The sequence below is a fragment of the Dromiciops gliroides genome, chromosome X, assembly GCF_019393635.1.
Source record: "Dromiciops gliroides isolate mDroGli1 chromosome X, mDroGli1.pri, whole genome shotgun sequence".
Taxonomy (NCBI): domain Eukaryota; kingdom Metazoa; phylum Chordata; class Mammalia; order Microbiotheria; family Microbiotheriidae; genus Dromiciops; species Dromiciops gliroides.
Genome location: NC_057867.1, coordinates 41,241,059 through 41,249,889, shown reverse-complemented (window position 1 = coordinate 41,249,889; position 8,831 = coordinate 41,241,059).

Sequence of the window (8,831 nt, the reverse complement as noted above, 5' to 3'; positions counted from 1 at the left end):
CTGAATTCCCAGCAGCCCTCCAGAAGATCACCATCAAAGTGGGCCACCATCATCACCACCATCATCCTCCTTAGCATTTTCCACAGTGCTATTGAACACTATGTTTGCAAAGCCCTTTACCAATGTTGTTTCACTAGATCCTCACAACAACCTGGGAGGGTACAATGATTATTATGCATAAGGAAACAGAGGCATAAAGAGATTAAGTGACCTGCCTAAAGTCACAAAGCAACTAAGTGTCTGAGGCTGCCTTTGAACTCAGGACTTGCTGACTCTCCAATATAACACTTCCAGGGGTGCTACTGCACCCCTAGCAGGTCATGTACTGCTCCAACTGCTCTACTATTACACATTGACCTAGATAATACACAGCCTCTTTCACCTTTCACCTTTGGCACCAGCTGCCTAAAGAATCTTCAGCAGTGGGGGCGGCTAGGTGGCGCAGTGGATAAAGCACCAGCCCTGGATTCAGGAGTACCTGAGTTCAAATCCGGCCTCAGACACTTGACACTTACTAGCTGTGTGACCCTGGGCAAGTCACTTAACCCCCATTGCCCCGCAAAAAAAAAAAAATTTTAAAAAAAAATTAAAAAAAAAAAAGAATCTTCAGCAGTGGAGAATGACTTGGGAAATCCTACAAGCATGTTCAGTTGGTGGATAACATGCAAAAATGAAAGACAAAGTTATTTGGACAGTGAGGCTACAGCCCTTGGGCTTAACCTGTGGCAGATCTGTGGGCCTTTGCCCCAGCTCATCAGGCATTAGCCACTAAAAGGGTAAGGAGGTGGTGTCAGATGCTGCTGCTCCAGAGAGCAGAAGAGGCCACCTACAATTTCCATTTCCCAATTTGTCCTTTACCCATCACTGATCCAGAGAGCCATCCCTTGTAATAAAATATTTTTGAAGGTGGGGGGATAGCAATTCAGCAAAACTAACTGACACATTAATGGAGTCCAACAGCATATGCTGTGTTCTCTTTTTTTGCGGGGCAATGAGGGTTAAGTGACTTGCACAGGGTCACATAGCTAGTAAGTGTCAAGTTGAGGATGTGGGCTGAATTTGGGGTCAAATTGATCATGAGTTGTCCCAAAAGAATTACATGACTCAGTGACTCGGTTTCCCAAGTTTTATTGCAATACTGTGAGCGACCACAGGAAGAGAACCAGAATAGTGGAAAAGGTATCTCTCAAATAGTGAAAGAAAAGACAGTTATATTTATAGTATGGATAAATTGATTATCAGTCTCATTATAATAATCTCCACCTTGGGGAGGTACAGGGGAGGGCTTATCCTAATTTGGAATTCCTGGGGTCCTAATCCAACCCCCAAGGCAGGTACCTTTTTCAGTGGAGGTGTGTTTTGGGGGTGTACATGTCATAAGGTGAATCTGGGGACAAATTTGGCCTTTTCTGCACATGTCTCTTTCTGGTTCTCATGCTTAGTTTCAAAACATCTTCATTTTTCATTTTTTTCTAATCCAAGTTTCCATAGCCTGTCATTTCCTTTATTGTTATAGATTCAGGTCTTCATGGCCTCTCTCCCTCTGTTCCCTTTATGGGCATTGATTTCTGTGGGTACAATAACCTAGCATCCTGACTTGTAAGTTATCCATTAACTGGGATCTAACTCCCTTTTGGAGCTAATATCTGAATTAAAGCTTGGGTCTTGGGTTTTTCTATTAATCCCTTTTTTGCCTCCTACATCAAAGTGTCTGAGGCCAGATTTGAACTTAGGTCCTCCTGAATCCAGGCCTGGTACTTTATCCAGCATATGCTATATTGTACCTCCATATTCCTCCATCTCTGTAAAGAAGGGGATGAGATACAATAATAAAACCCAGGAGAAAATAGATTCCACTCAAAATAACTACAGAAATAGAAATCCCACTCAAAATAACTATAAAATGCATTAAAAATATCATTAGGGTCAATTACCCAGGCCCATCAAGCCCTGTATAAATATCACTACAAAACACTTGAAGAATTAGAGATCTTAGGGGCAGCTAGGTGGCACAGTGGATAGAGCACTGGTCCTGGAGCCAGGAGTACCTAAGTTCAAACCTGGCCTCAGAACATTAACACTTACTAGCTGTGTGACCCTGGGCAAGTCACTTAACCCCAATTGCCTCACCAAAAAAAAAAAGAATTAGAGATCACTTACCTTATGAATGAGATGAAGGGGCCAGAGTAGATGGTCTCTCAGGTCCCCTTTCATCTCTAACTGTAAAAGCCGGTGGCTGATCTGGCCCAACACTCTCATTTTATGCAGTAGATGGTGAAGCTGGCACTCAGGGAGGGAGGTTTATTAACTTGCCTATAACCATAATAAGTATTAGAGCTGCTAAGTATTTACTGATCATGACTGGATTGCACCCATGTAATAAACTGATGATACAACCTAAATTAATTTATAAAACTGGTGCTGTATCAATCAAACTACTAAGAAGATGCTATATAGAGCTAGACAAAATAGAAAATTTCATTTGAAGGAATAAATAGTTTAGAATCTCAAGAAAAATCATTTTTAAGGGGTAGGAATGAGGGGAAATATCACTTCTAGACCTCAAAATATATTAGAAAGTGGTAATTATCAAAATTACTTGGTACTACTTAAAAAATAAAAAAAGAAATCAGTGGAATGGATCAGAAACAAATGAACTCAACAACATAGTGAATGATGAGTGGGAGAACAGAAATTTTTTTGTTTTGCTTTATTTTCAATCTTAATCATATTTTATTTTGTCCCAGTTACATGTAAAGATAGTTTTCAACATTTGTTTTTTTGTTGGGTTTTTTGGGGGGTTTTGGTTTTTTTGCAGGGCAATGAGAGTTAAGTGACTTACCCGAGGTCACACAGCTAGTAAGTGTCAAGTGTCTGAGGCCAAATTTGAACTCAGGTCCTCCTGAATTCAGGGCTGATGCCTTAGCCACTGTGCCACCTAGCTGCCCTCAACATTTCTTTTTATTTTTTTTAACTAATAAAGTATTTTATTTTTTTCCTGTTACATGTAAAGATAGTTCTCAACTTTTGTTTATACAGGCTTTCCAATTTCAGATTTTTCTCCCTCCCTCCCCTCCCTCCCCCCCCTTAGACAGCAGGTAATCTGATATAGGTTATATATATATATATATATACACACACACACATAATAACATTAATCCTATTTCTGCATTAGTCATCAACATTTCTTTTTAAAACATTTTGAGTTCCAAATTTTTCTCCCTCCCTCCCTTCTCTCCCCCCCCAGAAGACAGCAAGCAATCTGATATAGGTTATATATGTATAATTACATTAAACATATTTCCTCATTAGTCATGTTGTGAAAGAAGAATCAGAACAAAAGGGAGAAACCTCAAAAAAAAATTTAAAAACCTTCCAAAATAGAAATAGTATGGTTTAATCTGTATTCAGATTCCACAGTTCTTTTTTCTGGATGTGGAGAGCGTTTTCCATCGTGAGTCCTTCAGAATGAGGACATCAATACTTTAAAGGAATGCAAGGTATTCATAACCTAGAATCCATGACTTTGTTTTTTTTAAAATTGTGATCACTATATTGTGATGTAATTGCAATAATAAAAATAAGAAACCTTTTCCCCCCTCCTCAAAGCTCTTGTGCCTCTCCCTTTTCCCACCCTCTCAAGCCAAGAACCTTTCTCGTATTTTACTGAAAAAAAAATCAACGCCAGTAACAGAGAATTCCCTGTTCTCCCCTCCTTTTCATCTCCTATCGCCCAGATGCCTTCTGACACTATCCCTGAATCCACCTGTTTCACAGGAAGTAGCCCTTTTCCTGACCAAAGCAAACATGAACAAACAATGCCCTTCTATCCTGTCTTCTCCAGCAGATCACCCCCCTCTATCATCCCCACTCGCTCATTTTTCTTTAATCTCTTACTGTCTATTGGCTGCCCTTACCACCCCCATCCTCAAAGATCCCTCCCCTAAGCCATCCATTCCCAATGTACAATAGGTGCCATTCCTCTAGATTCTGACTGCTCATCATTCAATCGAAACTGCTCTTTCCAAAGTTGGCAACGACCCCTTAATTGCCAGATCTAGTGGCCTTTTCTCAAGCCACATCCTTCTTGACCTCCCCGCAGCCTTTAACAATGTTGATCGCCCTCATCTCTTTGGTACTCTCTTCTCTCTAGTTCTCTTGCTCATTCTCCTTATCTGACCACTTCTTTTCAGTGTCCTGTGATGGATTTTCGTCCAGTTCATCCCCAGTGACTATGTGTCCCAAGGCTCTGTCCTGGGCCCTCTTCTCTGTACATACTCTTGTACTTGATGATCTCATCAGCTCCCATGGATTCAATTATGTCCATACTAATGATTCTCATATCTATTTATCCACCCCTAACATCTCTTCTGACCTCCATTCTCTCATCTCCAACTGCCTATTAGACATCTTGAACTGTGCTTCCCATAGATGTATTAAACTCATCATGTCCAAAACATTATCGTCTCCCCCCTCCCCAGACACTCCCCTCTCTCTAACTTCATTCTTACTATCCAAGGCACAACCATCCTTTCAGTCATGCAGGCTAGGTGTCAGTCTCTATTCTTCACTCTCTTCCACTCTCCTTATCCAATCTGTTGCCAAGGCCTGTCAATTTTTTTTTTTTAGTGAGGCAATTGGGGTTAAGTGATTTGCCCAGGGTCACACAGCTAATAAGTGTTAAGTGTCTGAGGCCGGATTTGAACTCAGGTACTCCTGACTCCAGGGCCGGTGCTTTATCCACTGTGCCACCTAGCTGCCCCAAGGCCTGTCAGTTTTACTCTTCTAACAGTTCTCCTTTTTTCTTTCTTATATTGGCACCACTCTGGTGCAGGCCCTCATCACCTCACACCTGGACTATTGCAGTAGCCTTCTGGTTAGTGACTCTCCCTCAAGTCTCTCCCCATTCCACTCCATCCTCCACTTTGTTAGCATAGTGATCTTCCTAAAGTGAAGCTCACCATCATGCCTACCACCACCCTACCCATTAAGCTCTAGTGGCTCCCTTTACCTCAAGGATCAATTCAATCAAATTCTCTGTTTGGCATTCAAAAACCCTTCCTAACCTCACCCCGCATGCACCTTCCCAGTCTTCTTTCTTTCTTTGTTTTTTTTTTGTTGTTGTTGTTTGTTTTTTGTTTTTTTTTTTTGGTTTTGGCGGGGCAGTTGGGGTTAAGTGACTTGCCCAAGGTCACACAGCTAGTAAGTGTCAAGTGTCTGAGGCTGGATTTGAACTCAGGTTGTCCTGAATCCAGGGCCGGTGCTTTTATCCACTGTACCACCTAGCTGCCCCCCAGTCTTACACTTTGCACTCCTCCATGCACTCTTTGATCCAATGGCACTGACCTCCTTCATATTACTTGAACAAGACACTCCATTTTCTAACTGCCAGCATTTTCTCTGGCTGCTCTTCATGCCTAGAATGTTCTTCCTCCTTATCTCCATCTCCTGACTTTCCCAGCTTCCTTCAAGTTCCCACTAAAACAGAAAGCCTTTCCCACTGGGACCTCTTAAATCTAATTCCTTCCTTTTTACTAGTGACTATTTCCAATTTATCCTGTGGAGATCTCATGGTTATTTGCATGCTGTCTCCCTCATTAGACCTTAAGCTCCTTGAGATCAAGGACTATCTTTTATCCTTTTTTGTGGGGCAATTGAGGTTAAGTGACTTGCCCAGGGTCACACCTAGTAAGTGTTAAGTGTCTGAGTCCGGATTTGAACTCAGGGCCTCCTGACTCCAGGGCCCGTGTTCTATCCACTGCGCCACCTAGCTGCCCCTAGGGACTGACTATCTTTTACCTTTCCTTGTATCCCCAGTGTTTAACACAGTGCCTAGATGCATAGGAAATGTTTGTTGAATAAATAGCAGAGCTCTCAAGGCCCTGGACAACCTTCTGTTTCCAACCTTATCCCCATCACTCCCTTCCACAAACCCTCTACTCCAGTCAAATAGATCTGCTCTCTCTAGCTGGAACATGTCAGGTATATTCCTGACTCCAGTCCTTTGTTCTAGTCAAATAGATCTGCTCTCAACCAGGAGAACATTGTACACAGTAACAGCAACATTGTGTGATGATCAACTGTGATGGACTTAGCTCTTCTCAGCAATGCAATGATCCAAGACAATTCCAAAGGACTCGGGATGGAAAATGTTCACATCCAGAAAAAAGGACTGTGGATTCTGAATGCAGATGGAACCATACTATTTCTACTTTTTTTTGTAATCTTTTTCTTTTTTGAGGTTTTTCCCATTTGTTCTGATTCTTCTTTCACAACATGACTAATGCAGAAATATGTTTAATGTGATTGTACATATATAACCTATATCAGCTTGCTTGCTGTCTTGGGGAGGTGGGGAGAGAAGGGAGGGAGGGGGAAAAATTTGGAACTAAAAGTCTTATGGAGACAAATGTTGAAAACTGTATATGTGGAGGCAGCTAGGTGGCGCAGTGGATAAAGCACTGGCCCTGGATTCAGGAAGACCTGAGTTCAAATCCAGCCTCAGACACTTGACTAGCTGTGTGACCCTGGACAAGTCACTTAACCCTCATTGCCCTGCAAAAAAAAAAAAAAAAGAAAAGAAAAAAAGAAAAGTATATATATAACTGGAAAATAATAAAATACTTTTATGATTTAAAAAAATTGATCTGCCCTCTCTTGTCTGGAACACATCAGGTGTATTCCTGACTGCTACCCCGATTTAGAATGCCTTATACCTTCCTCTCCAGTTATTCACTAAAATCCCACCTGTTCAAAAAGCCTTCCCTGACCAACCCAGCCATCAGTGAATATTTACCATTAATTTGACAGCCTAATTTGGCTTATTATTCCAATGTTTTATCAATGTAGCCACACCATCCTCTAATTCTGTTCACAGCCTTGGGGAACAATTTCATAAGGTGCTATGGCAAACCCCCCCCCCCAAAAAAAAGATTTCAATCCATCTACTTTATGGTCGATTTGCTAATGATGTGACCTCTCCAGATTTAATTAGACTTGAGGGCAGACACATTGCCTGGCCCATGCTCAAAGCCTTGGCAGCATAGTAGGATTTGCAAAATGTTGTGTCCCATCATCACAACCTTGGAAGAACCCAAGGCTACCTCGAGTCTATCAGTAGACATCAAGGAGAAGACTCTGGTGGAGGGGCACTTCGATATGCCCCTTCTTATCATTCCATATCATTAGTCTGGGATTGTATTTCATATTGGTTTTTGCATCCACAACACCTGGCACAGTTCCTGGCACACGATAAGTGCCTAATAAATGATTGTTCATTAAATGAATGAATATATCCTGTTTCCACAATTAGAAAAAAAAAACTGTGCAGAGTAAGGAGCATATATTAGGCTATTCTATATGCCCAGAATACAAATAGCACATGGTAGACACCCAGTAGAAACTTGTTGTTAATCATGATGGAAATGGTAGAAAAAACAACCCTTCTATTGACCAAAAGCCAACTGGCTAGAACATTTCCAGTTAACTAGTATTTTTTCTTCTTTCTTCTGTTTTTAGGGAAAAGAGACAGATAACCTAAAAATGGGGTTGATTTTTTTTATTAAAGACAAAAAATTTCCAGAGGATACCTTGGGCACAGGTCACATTTAACTAAATTTCCTTCTTGTTCTCTGGTTGTTGTTCATTAATATTCAGAATAATGACCCCTGAGGCATTTCGAGGTCTTCAATTAAGTGAAGTTTAAATTATGTCCAGAATATTCTTCCCTCCTCCATTAAAATTCTCATCTAAAAAGCTAATGCAGCTGAAGTACAAGTTCTGGCAGGTCCTATTAATCTGGAAAGGCTTCAAGTACCAGCCCGGTTTGTTTACTGTCTGAGGACCAAACTGGCTGAGTTTGGAGAAGCCCATCACCAGGCTGTCCTTAGGGTGAATAAACGCTTTGACCATAAAAGCAAAATCAATCCAGGAAATAATGGATGAGTTGCAATTTGCATCAGCAGGAAGGACATCACAGATATTGGAAGCACTGTGCTAAGGGGTATACCATCTTTACTAAGAAAGAAAAGGGCACTAATGTGTTTTAGATAGATTTGGGAGAAGAAAAGGTTGAAATAAAAAGGATTTTCTAGTTAACTTTCAGCTCCTAGGGTCATATTATTTATGGGCTGGAAGAGACCTTAGAGATCACAGGATCGTGGTCCAAACTGTCCATTTTTTTTTTCAATTTAACTGTTTATTTTTCATTTAGTGAGCATTTATTTTCTTTCCTTCTCTCTTCCCTGCCCCCCCCCCAGAAAAAAAAGAAAAAGAAAACCCTTGTAACAATGTTGCATAGTCAAGCAAACAAATTCCTATATTCCCCTTGTCCCCTGGAACCATGTTTGATTATTGTATTGATCAGAGTTCTTAAGTCTTTCTTTTTTAAATTAATTCTTTTCAATGGTCAGAAATTGATTTTCTCTTCCTCCCACCCACACCTGCTCTCACCCTTATTACTGGGGGTAGGGGAGCCTTATAACAAATTTTTTTAGTCAGGCAATTGGGGTTAAGTGACCTGCCCAGAGTCACACAGTTAGTAAGTGTTAAGTGTCTGAGGCCGGATTTGAACTCAGGCACTCCTGACTCCAGGGCCGGTGCTCTATCCACTGCACCACCTAGCTGCTCCTATAACAACTATACATAGTCAAACAAAATAAATTCCAGAACAAATTGGTCATGTCAAAAAATGTCTTATTCTGGACTTCCTGGGCGGAGCCAAGATGGCAGAGGAAAGGCAGTGAGCTCCCGAACTCATGACAGCTCCAAAAAACATCCAAATAGGAGGCAGCTAGGTGGCGAAGTGGATAAGGCACCAGCCTTGGATTCAG